A 12,320-nucleotide genomic window follows, 5' to 3' on the forward strand; every position below is an offset into this window, starting at 1 on the left:
GGGCCACATCCGCATCTGTGATCTGACTTGTTTTTTCCTCTTTTGATACATACCACTGATAATGGGCCATTTCCACCTTGACTGAATAGACCTTGTCAGCTCTGGCCCTCTGTTTTACTGGGACCCCACTCTTTAAATACCCCTCTGAACTTCCCCCCACACACACACTCATGCATCTGATGAAGTTGGTCTTTGCCCACAAAAGCTTATACTCCAGAATATCTGTTTGTCTTTAAAGTGCCACAGGACTTGTTGTTCTCTTTCAAAAGACACTCTTTCAAAGTAGTGCTCTAGTGTGGATGTAGCCAGAGAGGAACTGCTAACCCCTTCCTGCTGTCCAAAGACCCGACCACTTTGGAGCATCTTTTCCCACACTGAGGGGAACAAAGTGATGGTTCAGCTACTGATGTTAAAACGAGGAGAAGAGCAAGTCAAGTGCACAGTTTGTACCAACTAGCATTCATGGTTTTTCTGCTCCCCTTTTGAGGGCATAAATGGGATTTATGTGATATGCAGGCTCCGTGCAGGAGTGAATTTCACCCTTATCATAACGCTTCATATATCACTGACAGAGAACTTGCTGGAAAGTGTGCCTGACCCCATTACTGAAAAGGTATATTAGCCCCTTGCCGTGGAGACTCACAGTTCCACAAATGGTTATTGATCCTTGATTACTGCTAGAGGCTCAAGCAGTTTTGATAATCAGAAGTACCTTTTATCATCTGCACTTCATGTGACAATCACTACTTTTTCTCTCTGAGACCTTACCACAATTATTCTTGTCTTTGTCACCTTCCAACTGGATGCAATTCAAAGTGCTGATTTTGATCTTTAAATCTTCATGTAGTTTAGGTCACTGTCACCTGAGAGACTGCAGCTCTCCCTGGATACAATCACAACAGTTGAAAGATGCATGAGAGCAGTACCTGGATGTAAATGTCTCGCGGAATGGTGACAAGGTAACTCTGCAGAGGACCCTTGACATTACTCTTTACTTTCACTTCTGTAGGCGATCCATCAGAACTCTAGTTTGTTAACTACAGAGTAAAAAGCTCATTTATGTGCCCAGGCTCTTGCCTGAGGTAGCTTGTCAAAGAAGAATGTTAGGACCTTAAAGGAGGTCTTTTGAATATTGTGTTTAGAGATATGACAAGTCCTTTTTTGTACAGGACCTGACCTGTGCCGAACCAGAGTATTTGCCAAACTACTGGAGGTCAACACTATCTAGCACATTTCCAATACTTCCCCTGCTTTCTGGGATCTTAGAAGATGTTTAGGGGTAAATTAGAGCTAACTCACAGCACAGAACACTGAGAGCCAGGACTAGTGGCTGTAAATAACTTTATGGGACTGCAGGAAAGTTGGCCACACCCATCATAAAAGAACGTCCTGCTAACCAAAATCATGCTGGACCACCGATGCTGTCAGACCAGAGAGTGCAGAACTACAGAGGTTCAACCTGGAGTCTGTTGCTCGCAATATGATGTTGAAAATGTTATTAGCTATATCTTAGCTGCTGTAAATAGGCCCAGAATTTTAGAAAACTGGTGTGTGTTTTCTTTAAAAAATGTGTGTCTAAAATGCTAAGTATTATTAGCAATAGACAGTAGAACTATATTTCAGAGCTAAATTTTAATCCATTCACAGCACCTTTACAAAGGTTTCAACACATTTACTCATCAGGTTTGTGATTACCTAGTGCAGAATATTTTTTGCTTCAAAAAGCACTGTGCTAAATGTCTTTTAAAGTAATGTCCAAGTATTCGCTCCCAAACTTATCAATGTTGTGTCCAGTAACAGTAGGTCCATTCACATAATTAAGTTTTATCTTTTTAGAGATACTCTTTCTTGTTTTGCATTGAAACAATATTCTCACCATGCATGGGTGTTTGTTTTTGAATATCCTCCTATCTGTGTTGCTAGCGGGTTAGGATACCATGTTAAGAAATCATCCTACAAAGAGTACGTCTTTAAGTATGATGCAGTCAAATATAAATGTTTTATATACATTATTTGTAAGATCAAAAAATCAAAGGGGAGAAAAAAACATAAAATGAAAATGGAATATTGAATAAGCACCTTGCAAAATTTCCCGGTCGGTATGCTTCATTATTTTAAAAACCTATTACAGAAGACAATAAAAATTATACACAATAAAACTCACAAACACCAATGACTCAAGATGTGAGCTTGACCTTTTTCTTTAGCTCACGAATACCAGCACCAGTGTGAAAGTGACAGTGTGTCCTTTCCTCTCTATTTTAATGCCCTGTGAATCACACAGCATAATGTGGAATTGGGAATGGAGTAGGATAGGTTGTTCTACGAGGAATAGTAGTAATGCTCACCTAAATCTCAATCTTCTAAGTTCTGAATTGCTAGACATATGTACACCTTTATAGCTTCCCCTAAGAGATATTCACTAGCCTACTTTGGATGGTCATTGTTTAATCAATCAGACATTAAATGATCCAGGAGTTGGGTGTTAGAGCCTGAAACCAAGCCTACAAGTCAGTATCATACTCATGAAAATGAGCTGACAAGGTATGTAATAGTTAGTTTTGAATTACTGGGCTACAAAAAGACTTGAAAAGATTAGATTTTTATTAATAATTCTTGGTAAACTTTCATTATATTGGACACACAAAAATTGATGGAACATTGTTTCCATCAATAAATCAAATCAGTTTCAGATAGACAAAATAAGAAAAATGCTGCTTAATAACTTATTAGCATTTGATTTAAGAATATTTACTGCATACACTGTAATTTGCAATGTTCACAGTTGGTGTTTTAAGAATTTACAAGGTTTTATCTTTTTGAATTCAATGTCTGTGGCTATTAAAATAATTTGTGTCTGACTCCCTCCATAAGTTCCTGTAACTGGGAAAATTTTGATAGATAAAAACATAAACACTTAAGACACATCATTTTGCCCAACTGTGAAAATTTAAATGGATAAAAATCAGAACAAAATGCTTAAAACTAAACATGGATATTATTCATTAAACTATAAAAAAAGCAAAAATAAAATTCTTCCAAGCCTAGCTATTATTCAGTTTTGACATTCCTGGTGACCACACAAACCACTCAAGTTGGAAAGGCCTATATAGAAGTCAGAGCCCCAAAATTGAATTATAGTCTTGTAATTCAAAATGTGGTTGTATTTATTCTGTATAATACATAAATGTGACAATTTAATCCAATTGAGGAAGTAAGCAATTTGTGTGAAGAAGAAACCAAGTGCTTAGTCTTGGAAAAATATTAAATGAGGAGTGAGGTGATGAATTATCTAGATTTGAAAAACCACTCCCACTTAATCACTGAGGAGTCTTCAGCTTTATTTCACCAGAGAGGCTTGTAGCTCTGTCCCAGTATTTCCTCCTTCAGTGCCCAGCTTTTCCTCAGGCCACTGAAGAAAGAATGATCACTGTCATTGAGGTTTATCTCAGGAACAGTCAGGTACAGTTGCAAGGTCTGACGTGGATTTATTTTTATATTCATCCAGTGAATTTGACCTACCGCGAGTGCATGATACTCTACTTCTTAGGCTCCAGTTAGGAGCTGTGCTGGGGGTCTACTGCAGAGACAACCCATAACTCTTGATGCTAAAGTAAAAGGTTTGGGGGTATGTGAACATCCCAAACATTGCCTCTTGCTCCTTTCTTACTTCCCTTGCACCTCGTGCACCCACTCCAAGCCAGCACCATCTTCTTGCCCTCTGCCACTCCATTTAAAGCTCTGTCCCCACTTCTCCATTGCCGTTCTGTTGCAGGCAAGGCACAGTCTGGAGCAAGCTCCAGACATCCCAAGTAACTGTGGTTGCAGATGAGGAAGGGATGAGACTCAGCAGGCTTCCCTGTGACCCCTCTAGTGGAACTGCATTGCTAGCCCTGTCTCTCTTCCCTGCTCCAGGCACCTCCTAGTGGGACTCAACAAGAATGCTAAGTGTTGATGCCTTTTCCAACCACTTCCCCAGAGCTGCACTCAGTCCAGTTCTCACCCTGGTAAAAATCTGAGGGGCATGTGATCTCACGTGCCCCTATTGCCTCTGGTCTGTTGGCACACTACCCAATAGCTTGAATGTACTCCGAGTGTCCTAGTCCCCATATAGTTTGTTATTGACAGGTAAATTGTGGGACACCTGGGGTGACTTACAGCATGGGGTAGCACTCCATTTTTACAGTAACCCAAGTGCCTTGAGTGTCTGACAAAAAAGAGGATAGATATAGTATCCTGGAACTCCCTCCATTGACTTCAACTGGCTTTGGATCGAGGCCATAGTTTGTAACATGACTGAAGATCCTTAGGGATGAAGGGTGCTACACAGTGCACTTTGCACTTCAGCACCATCATCCACCTGAGAATCTTAGAGCCCTTTACAAATTTAATCTCACAACACCCCTGTGAGGCTAATAAGTAAGCATGACCCAGCAGCCATGACTGCTCTTGTCAAAGTTTCGTAGGCAATGCCATTCTGTTTCTTAGGTCCTGCAATGGAGACCCTTCTTCACCCACCTGTTTACAGTGACTTGCAACTTTCAGAAACATTAACCTTTGGGGCTGACATTTTCCAGTCTGGTTTCTGCGGGACGGTGAGTTTTGACTGGGTGAGTAAACCAGTGTATGTATTTGATTCTGAACCGACTGGAAGAAAAGTGTTAGAAACAAAACCACCCCTCCTCCTTTTATTTGACGTGAACCCTCCATTTAATGAACTAATGGGGGGAAGGGTGTCTGTTAATGCCGAAAGTGCGTTATATCCTAATCGTTATACTATATGACGATGCGCTGACCTTCCGAGCCCATCACTCACTCCTGTTCTCTGCCTGCCTCTTCCCTTCCCCCCCCCTCCTGCCCCATTCTTCCCCTCACACCTCCATCTCCCTCTCCCGATTACCAGGAGAGGAGCTGAGTGTTGGCCTGGCTCCTTCCACTCCTGCAGCTCTCAGTGCTGCAGCTCCTCCAGTCCCTGGTTCCAAGCTGCCCTCCAGCCTGCCAGAGGGCAGCAGCCTCTGACACCATGGCTGCTGCTCAGTGCCATTGCATACAGAGGCAGCTAGGCACCGACATGCCCCATGCACACAGAGCTGGGGGAAGAAAGCTTCTGTGTCCTGCTGCAGCCTTCCTCTGGCCCTGGTGCCCCCAGTTGCTGGGGTGGCCCCTCCAGCCTTGGCAGCCGCAGCTGCTCAGGCAGCTCCTCCAGCCCCAGCTGTGGCTCTGGTGACTCTCTGGCATTTATTTGGTGGGGAATGGGGGGTTAGCAAACAGCGTCCATTATTTCTGAGGTCGGTTATATCAGGGTCCATTAAACCCAGGGTTTACTTTACGCAGCTCCAGCACCAAGCCAGCTGTGGGGGGCCGCGGAGGGAGCCGGAATTTATTTCTCCCGCTAGCCCTTTTTGACTGTCCTGTTGACAAACGTCCTGGCGTTGGTCCAGGTATGACCTGCTGGAAACTGCGCCCAGTGTCTGGGCAGTGGTTGGGGTGAGGGGGATGGGCGCGGGGTTGGGGAAGTTAAAGGGGAGAGCGGAGTCGCAGCTCAGCGGTTTATAAGGGGGAATCTGCTGCTCCCGCCCGTGCTGCTGTCGTGCCGAGGCTGCGGGAGGGGGCGACGCAGGCGGAAAAGGGAAGGGCAACAGCCCAAACTTCTCCAGCCGCCAGGGGCTCACGCGGACACAGCGGAGCCCGACTCCCAGGCCGGGCGCTGAGACCCGGGAAGCCTGGCTCCGGAGCGCTCCGGGCAAGGCAGCGGGGCGCAGCACCTTCGCTCAGCCACAGCCTCCGGAAGCCGCCGGGGGAGGGAGGCTCCGGCTCGGGTGCCGGAGAGCCTCTGCTGCGCCGAGCCAGCGGCCGGGATCCGCCCCCAGGGACCCGCTGGGGCCAGGGCTGGAGGCCGGGCTGCCGCCGCTGGAGAATCCCTTCAATCCAAGGCTGGGAAGCGGGAGGGGAGGGCGCTCCAGCGAGGGGGGGAGTCAGTGATCCGCGGCAGCTCGCTCGCTCTCCAGCTCCGCGGCTCTCCCCAGTCGTTGCCTGGACATGTCCTGAGAAACTTGGCTCCTTCCCCCCGCCTCTCCTTTCTCCCACCCCCTTGCCCGTAGAATCGTCGAATGGGCACCAGCCGAAAGGCGGCCGCCGGGCGATGGGCACGGGCGCCGGATTTGCTGCGCCGCGGGCACGTGTGAGGAACGGAAGGGAGGCAAAAGTTACCACCGCCGGAGCCTGACTTTGTGTTTTCATCCAGCGAGGAGCGCCGGGATCCCCTCCGCCGGAGCGGGCTCTGCAGAGGAGTTAGTTATCCCTCCCGCTGGGCCGGTGAGTTCTCGCGTGGTTGTGTCCCCGGCTCACAGACAGACAGGCAGACGGGTATTGCTGCTCTCCAGCAGCGGGCGTGGGGCTCTTCGGGCTGTCCGCCTTTAATGACCTCCAAAGGCCCCCGCCAGCCCTAGGGTTCTCTGGTAATGAAACAGACCCTGCAGCGTGTGCGCGGCTAGTGCGGGTGGGTAACCCCCTGCCCCCCAACGCATGCCCGGGTGTTGATCCCTCTGAACATACAGGTCTGTTTCCCCCCCCCCCCACCACCGCATGCTACAGACAGAGACAGCTCAGTCAAAACCTGTCCCGTGCAGCGCCCGGCGACGACGGCTGGTTGGTGTTCGCGTGGGGCTCGCCTAGAACTTGCTTTGGACACGGGGCTTTCGGAAGGAGAGGGCGGGCTCCGGGGCGATGTCTTGTGGCGCAGCGCCCTCTAATTTGCTTGCTGGGTACAGCGGCTCCTTTCCCCCTCCCCTGGCTGCCGAGTTCGGCATTGTCCGGAGCCACGAGGGACCGGGAGAAGCCCCCACTTGCCCTCTTCGCCGGCCCCAGAGGTGCCCCTGTTCTGTCCAGAACCAGCCAGGAGGCTGCGGGGGCTTTGTCAGGGCGACTCCTGCCCCTCCCTGTCCGGTCACGGCCGGCAGCCCCCGAAAAGGCGAGCGCGAGAGATTTCTAGGGGAGTCGGTTTCTTCCGATCGGCGCTGAGCGCGCAGAGATCGACTTCTCCGGGCTCCCAGGGGCGCCGCACCGGCTCGTTCATTCGGGCCGGAAAGCCCGTGTACGGCGAATGCGTAATAAATGTGCTGCACTAAGCGTCTTTCCCCCTTGGCTTGCGCCCTGTGGCGGTGAACGCCGGCTCCTTCCAGGCAATTAGGTCCCTCCTTAGTGAGGCTGCGGGCTCCGAAGTCCCCAGACAAGTGTTTGATCGGTCTTAAGCGTTTATTATTTATTAATGAATGGAGGGCGCTCCCAGGAACCCCTATTTCGCTGTATTACTCGTCAACGTTAGTTACATCATACCATACCATTGCGGGTCTGCCCCAAAGGGCCACTGCTTTAGTGGTAGACTCTCTCTCTCTCTCTGTCTGTGTGTGTGTGTGTGTTATTTTAACAACATTGCCCCGTATAGCTAATGTGCAGTACCATTTCGCGTACGTTGTAAAAGACAAGGGGGGCTCTCTCTCTGGCTCTCTCTCTCTCTCTGTGTTCTTTTTAACAACATTGCCCTGGATAGCTAATGTGCAATACCATTTCTTACACCTTGTAAAAGATAAGGGGGAGGTGTGTGTGTGTGTCCTTTTTACAACATTGTCCTGGATAGCAAATGTGCAGTACCATTTCGCACCCCTGGTAAAAGATAAGGGGGACTTTGTGTGGTGTGTGCGTGAGTTCTTTTTAACAACATTGCCCGGTGGAGCTGATATGCAGTCCCATTTCGCACAAGTTGTAAAAGGGAGACGTGTGTGTGTGTGTTCTTTTTAACCACAGTGGGCTGTATAACTACCGTGCTGTTCCATGTCGCACACGTTGTACAAGATAAGGGGGACTCCAGTATCCCACTCAGGTAGCTGTATTTTACACCGTTCATATAAATAATCTGGCCAGTCCCAGCCATAGCTGCGGTTAAAATTTTCCGTCTCAGAGAACGGGGATACGTCTGTGTGCATTGCACGCTGCTGTTGACCAAACCACAAACTGTACACAGTCACTCCAGTTCAAAGGACCGGCCAGCCCAGCTTACAATGCTGCAGCAGCCCGCTCTTTACGCGGAGATGCAGTATTTAGTCTCGATGTCCATCATTCCCCCACGCCACCCATTCCATAACCTGTTAGAGTCTTTCCAGTACACAGCTCCCGTGAATGATAACACTAGAATTCAGCTGGGATACAGCCCTGAAATACCCGGTCTCAGTTGTTCCTCCCTCCCTGTCCTGAGTGGAGAGCTCCATGTCGAGAACAATCTCGTCAATTAAGGCGCCCGGGATGCAGGTTTCCACTCCTGCTTTTAAACACGCGTCCTCATGGGGAGCAGAAAGCGAGGGGCTGAGAGATTCTTCGCGCTGTCTTCAACGGGATTGTCCTGGTGATTACTCGCGTGAGTCGGTGTCGCTTTGGACTCGCTACTCTTTCTGCGCGGGGCTTTGGGTTGGTTTTGGTGGTATCCTGTGACCTCCGCCTGGATGTTTACTGGTGCCTAGACCGCTGTCTGCAGCGTCCTGCTTCTCTCCAGTTTTAAACAGGCCGTCCAGTAAAATAGCTGCCTGTACACAATGGAATGCAAAGCTGTCCTTGGCTTCCCAGTTGGTATTTTGGTCTTCTCCGCCTTTCATTTCTGGCCGGATAATGAGGGGGTTAGTGGTATTTGGGCTCCTGGGCGTAGCATGCATCTTCCCAGAAGCGGAGTTTTGCAGAGCTTAGCTTTTCTTACCCAGCGGTGCATGCAAATCGGGGGAAACACTCCCACGCGTTGCGCTGGGCACTTTGGACTGCATGTTATCGCTGGGGTTGACTCAGTTCTAGCCGGCTTCCTTTTAAGGGCTCCTCCCAGCAGCAGGAAACTAAAAAGCAGTTATAGTCCTGCACATGAGAGGAGATCATTGAAGTGCCGATTTCAAGCCAGCCGGCATGATTGCAACAGCAAACTTCCAAAGTTCCCTTGCAGGAGGAGGAAGGATCAGGGAGCAGCAGATTTCCCATCTCATGCATTGGCCTAAACTTGCAAGCAGCCGCGAAGCACGTGTCCCAATCCGGCCAGACGTTGGCAGGCAGAGGTGGAAGTTTGCACGGCCCCCGCTTTGGTACAGAAAGCTTTAAACCCCCAAGCCAAAAGCAGCGGGCTTGGCCCGGCTCTCGAGCAGCGATAGTGGCTCGTTTGATGTGAAGGGTATAATAATTTAGGAGCCAGATGGTTGGGAGCCCGGGAGTCTCTGAAAGTGTGGTTTAGGTTTTCATGCCAGAGAAACGAGTTCCGGAGGGGGGTTGCGGTGCAGGCCGGGCCTGCGGAGGAATATTGCCGGGCCGAGTGCAGCGGCCGGGGAGAGGAGGGGGGGAGGCGGCCGGAGTCTGCCCGGCCAGCATGCGGCCCTGGGACCCCCCCCACCGAGCTCCGCCCGGCCGGCCGTGAGGTGAGGGGCGCGCGCGCCGGGCTGGGGCGGCCTCCTGGGGGAAACTTTGCTGCGAGGGGCAGAAGTTTGCAGCCAGGAGAAGGGAGCTCGGGCTGCTGCCCCCTACTGTGGGCTGCGCTCCCCCCCAGCCTAGGCTGCAGCCCCGCTGAGTGCGCTGCGGGGAGGGGGGAGGTGCCGCAGGACCTAGCCCCCCACACGCCGCCTCCGTGCTGCGGGGTTGTTTGCAGCCGCCGGCTCTCCTGCCTCCCGGGCGAGCGTGGTGGGGGCGGGGGAGGGCAGACGTGAGCGGAATGGTAAGTCTAGGAGGGAGCTTGGAAACGGGGGGCTAGCGCGGCGGGATTGTCCTGCAGCCATTTGCTACCCGGTCTAACCAAAGCCGGGCAGGGGGCGGGCGCAGATCTGGACAAGTTGAACCTGCGCTCACGCCTCTCCTTGTCCTGCCCGGCTCCAGCCGCCCTCTGAAGCACCGGCACGATCGGGCGAGGCTCACCCCTTCCGGCCCCCAGAGGGAGATCTTTTTTGGAGGCGGGGTGGCTACGTCCGGCCGGTGCGTTCAGCCGCCGCTTCTCTCGGTTGAATGCTTGGAAGAGGTTCTTGCTCTTACGAGTTTAGCGAGGGGACATCAGGGGTCAGAAACTTGGTCGGAATTTCGTCTGCGGGATTCTGTTGCCTTCCTCCTAAGAAGAGAGGAGGTACTTCTGCACCCTGGAGGAAAGGTGTCTGTACGCCTTGTGCATTTAATGGTTCATTGTAAACTTAATATCCATGATAATCCCGCGCAGATTTGCAATGAATAAACATCTCCGGCTTCTTTTCCCCTTTGTTTGCGCTTTTGCAGTGTATCTTTTATTATCAAAACAAAAAAAGCAGTCAAGTAGCACTTTAAAGACTCCAAAATAATTTATTAGGTGAGCTTTGGTGGGACGGACCCACTTCTTGAGACCATCTTTTATTGTTTGTCCCTTGGCTTCATTTGAAAGTTAAAGAGAGCAAAGCGTACACAGAGACCTCAAGGTTCCTGATTGTTTCACCCTCAATATTTCTGGTTCTAAAAAAGCTCTGTCTGAAATACTTCTCAAAGCGTTTACATGTTTTGTAGGAACCCTAATAAATTTTGAAGTTTCACTCCAGGAAGTGACCTTTTTAAAAAACAAAGAACCACAAATCCATCGTTTCACTTTCCATGTATTTATTGTAAATTTGACACAATAGTAAACAGAAATAATAACAATGCCATGTATTTTTAGGGGAATTTCTTAAAAGCTATTATTGTGTTCTTTATCTTTGAATATTTAACTTTATGTGCTTTATGGTTTAAAATTAGTTTATTAATATATGTATGGAATGGACACCTACATTCAATTTTTGCAGTTACTATATTTGAGAGCTTTATGCTTAATATACAGATAGATCTGGATATTTCTTGATTGAAACATCATCTGTGACTACTGTACTGTTCTTTAACTTCTCATCTGTTTGAGATTTTTAAAATCAAAGCAATAATGGGTGTCAGTTATCCATCCCGTTGTCTAATAACTTCACTTGAAGGAAAGCATTTTAGGGCTTGCTTCTGCTCCCATTGAGGGTCAGTGGCTAAACTCCCAGTGACTTCTGTGAAAGAACAAAGTGTAATAGTGCAAGAAAAATCTTTAAAAATAACAAACTTGCAATAACTTGCAATAACACCCTTTAGATGAGCTGCTTTGGTCACAAAAAGTTTCAGGATAATCACTTGCTCCCTTGAGATGTAATACTTTCACATACTGTTTGATACTTTTCTGTGCATTGTAATAAAAACATTGTGTATTGCACAAGAGATAATATGGTATCTCGTTGTAATTTTGCCTTGTGAAACTCATTGATGATAATTGCTGGTTAGTTTATCTTTAAAACATTCTTATCATTCGTTTTCCATGGTTACATATAAATATAAGAAAATTACAGAGCTGTTTTGGCAAAGTAAGCAGTTTGAGACACAAAGATTAAAGTCTCCTTTTACTGGAGTAAGTCCTTCATTCTTTACTCATGCAAATACCCACCACTCATGTAGAAGTTTTAAATTCTCATTCTAAGTTTTCTTTTTTCCTGTTGTGGGATTCAGACTATTTGTGCACTACATGGAGTAGTTAGGAAATAGATCTCTTTCAGGGACTTAGTAAACCAAAATGTTTATTGCATATAGGGCTTGCTTTTATCAATCAGTTCAAATTATTAGGTTAATCTTCCCAACAACATGCATTTTCCAAATATCTTTGTGGTTTAAATAAACTAATTGAACTATAAGCTTTCGTCATGTGTTGATTTTTCACTGAACCCATACTGACAAACTACCCCTAGTATTTTGACCTAAAATTTGACCCATCTTTAAAAAGTCAGTCTAATATGTGATTTTAAATATTTAATGCATAATTGCTGAGAAATGAAAGTATAAGAATCATTATATTGGTAGGACTTACAAACTCATTGTCTTTGTCTCCCTCTTCAGGATCTGCAGCTAAGGCCTGGTTATGCAAGTTAGGTAGCATCTTTTTTAATGAGGGACTGTTTTCTGGTTCATATCCCAGAAGTTTACCAATATTAGTCACTAGAGCTGTTCTGATGTTAATTTGTGATGTTGGTGCATGAAGTATATAAATTAACGAAGTTGTTTATTAGTGTGTGTTTAGGCAAGTATGTTTAAAGGTATGCACACACATATTCAAAATATTAATTTCCACTCTATTGAAAAGTTCTGGGGAAAATCTCAGAATAAAACTCTAGTAACTACTGTAAAGCCCAATTTTGCAATGGCAGAAGGATGTGCATGGAGTCATTCCTGGAGTACCCCTAACTTCTGTTGATGTTTCCCTGTAGCCATAGAACAAACTGTGCAAATAAGAA

General features: G+C 47.7%; 1 protein-coding gene across 7 annotated transcripts in view; it reads left to right on the plus strand.

Annotated features, from left to right (window-relative positions):
- Window positions 1-2,313: 2,313 nt before the first annotated feature.
- FAT1 (FAT atypical cadherin 1) overlaps window positions 2,314-12,320 on the plus strand; it is a 174,938-nt gene continuing 164,931 nt past the window's right edge. For 6 of the 7 annotated variants that reach the window (XR_012645381.1, XM_074992879.1, XM_074992882.1 and 3 more), the window contains exon 1: window positions 9,364-9,440. The gene's annotated coding sequence lies outside the window, so the exon portion shown is untranslated. Of the gene's footprint in view, window positions 6,316-9,363; window positions 9,441-12,320 lie in introns of those variants that run through there. The other variant, XM_074992881.1, reaches the window with a different exon arrangement.

Source organism: Carettochelys insculpta, chromosome 4 (genome assembly GCF_033958435.1).
Source record: "Carettochelys insculpta isolate YL-2023 chromosome 4, ASM3395843v1, whole genome shotgun sequence".
Classification (NCBI taxonomy): domain Eukaryota; kingdom Metazoa; phylum Chordata; order Testudines; family Carettochelyidae; genus Carettochelys; species Carettochelys insculpta.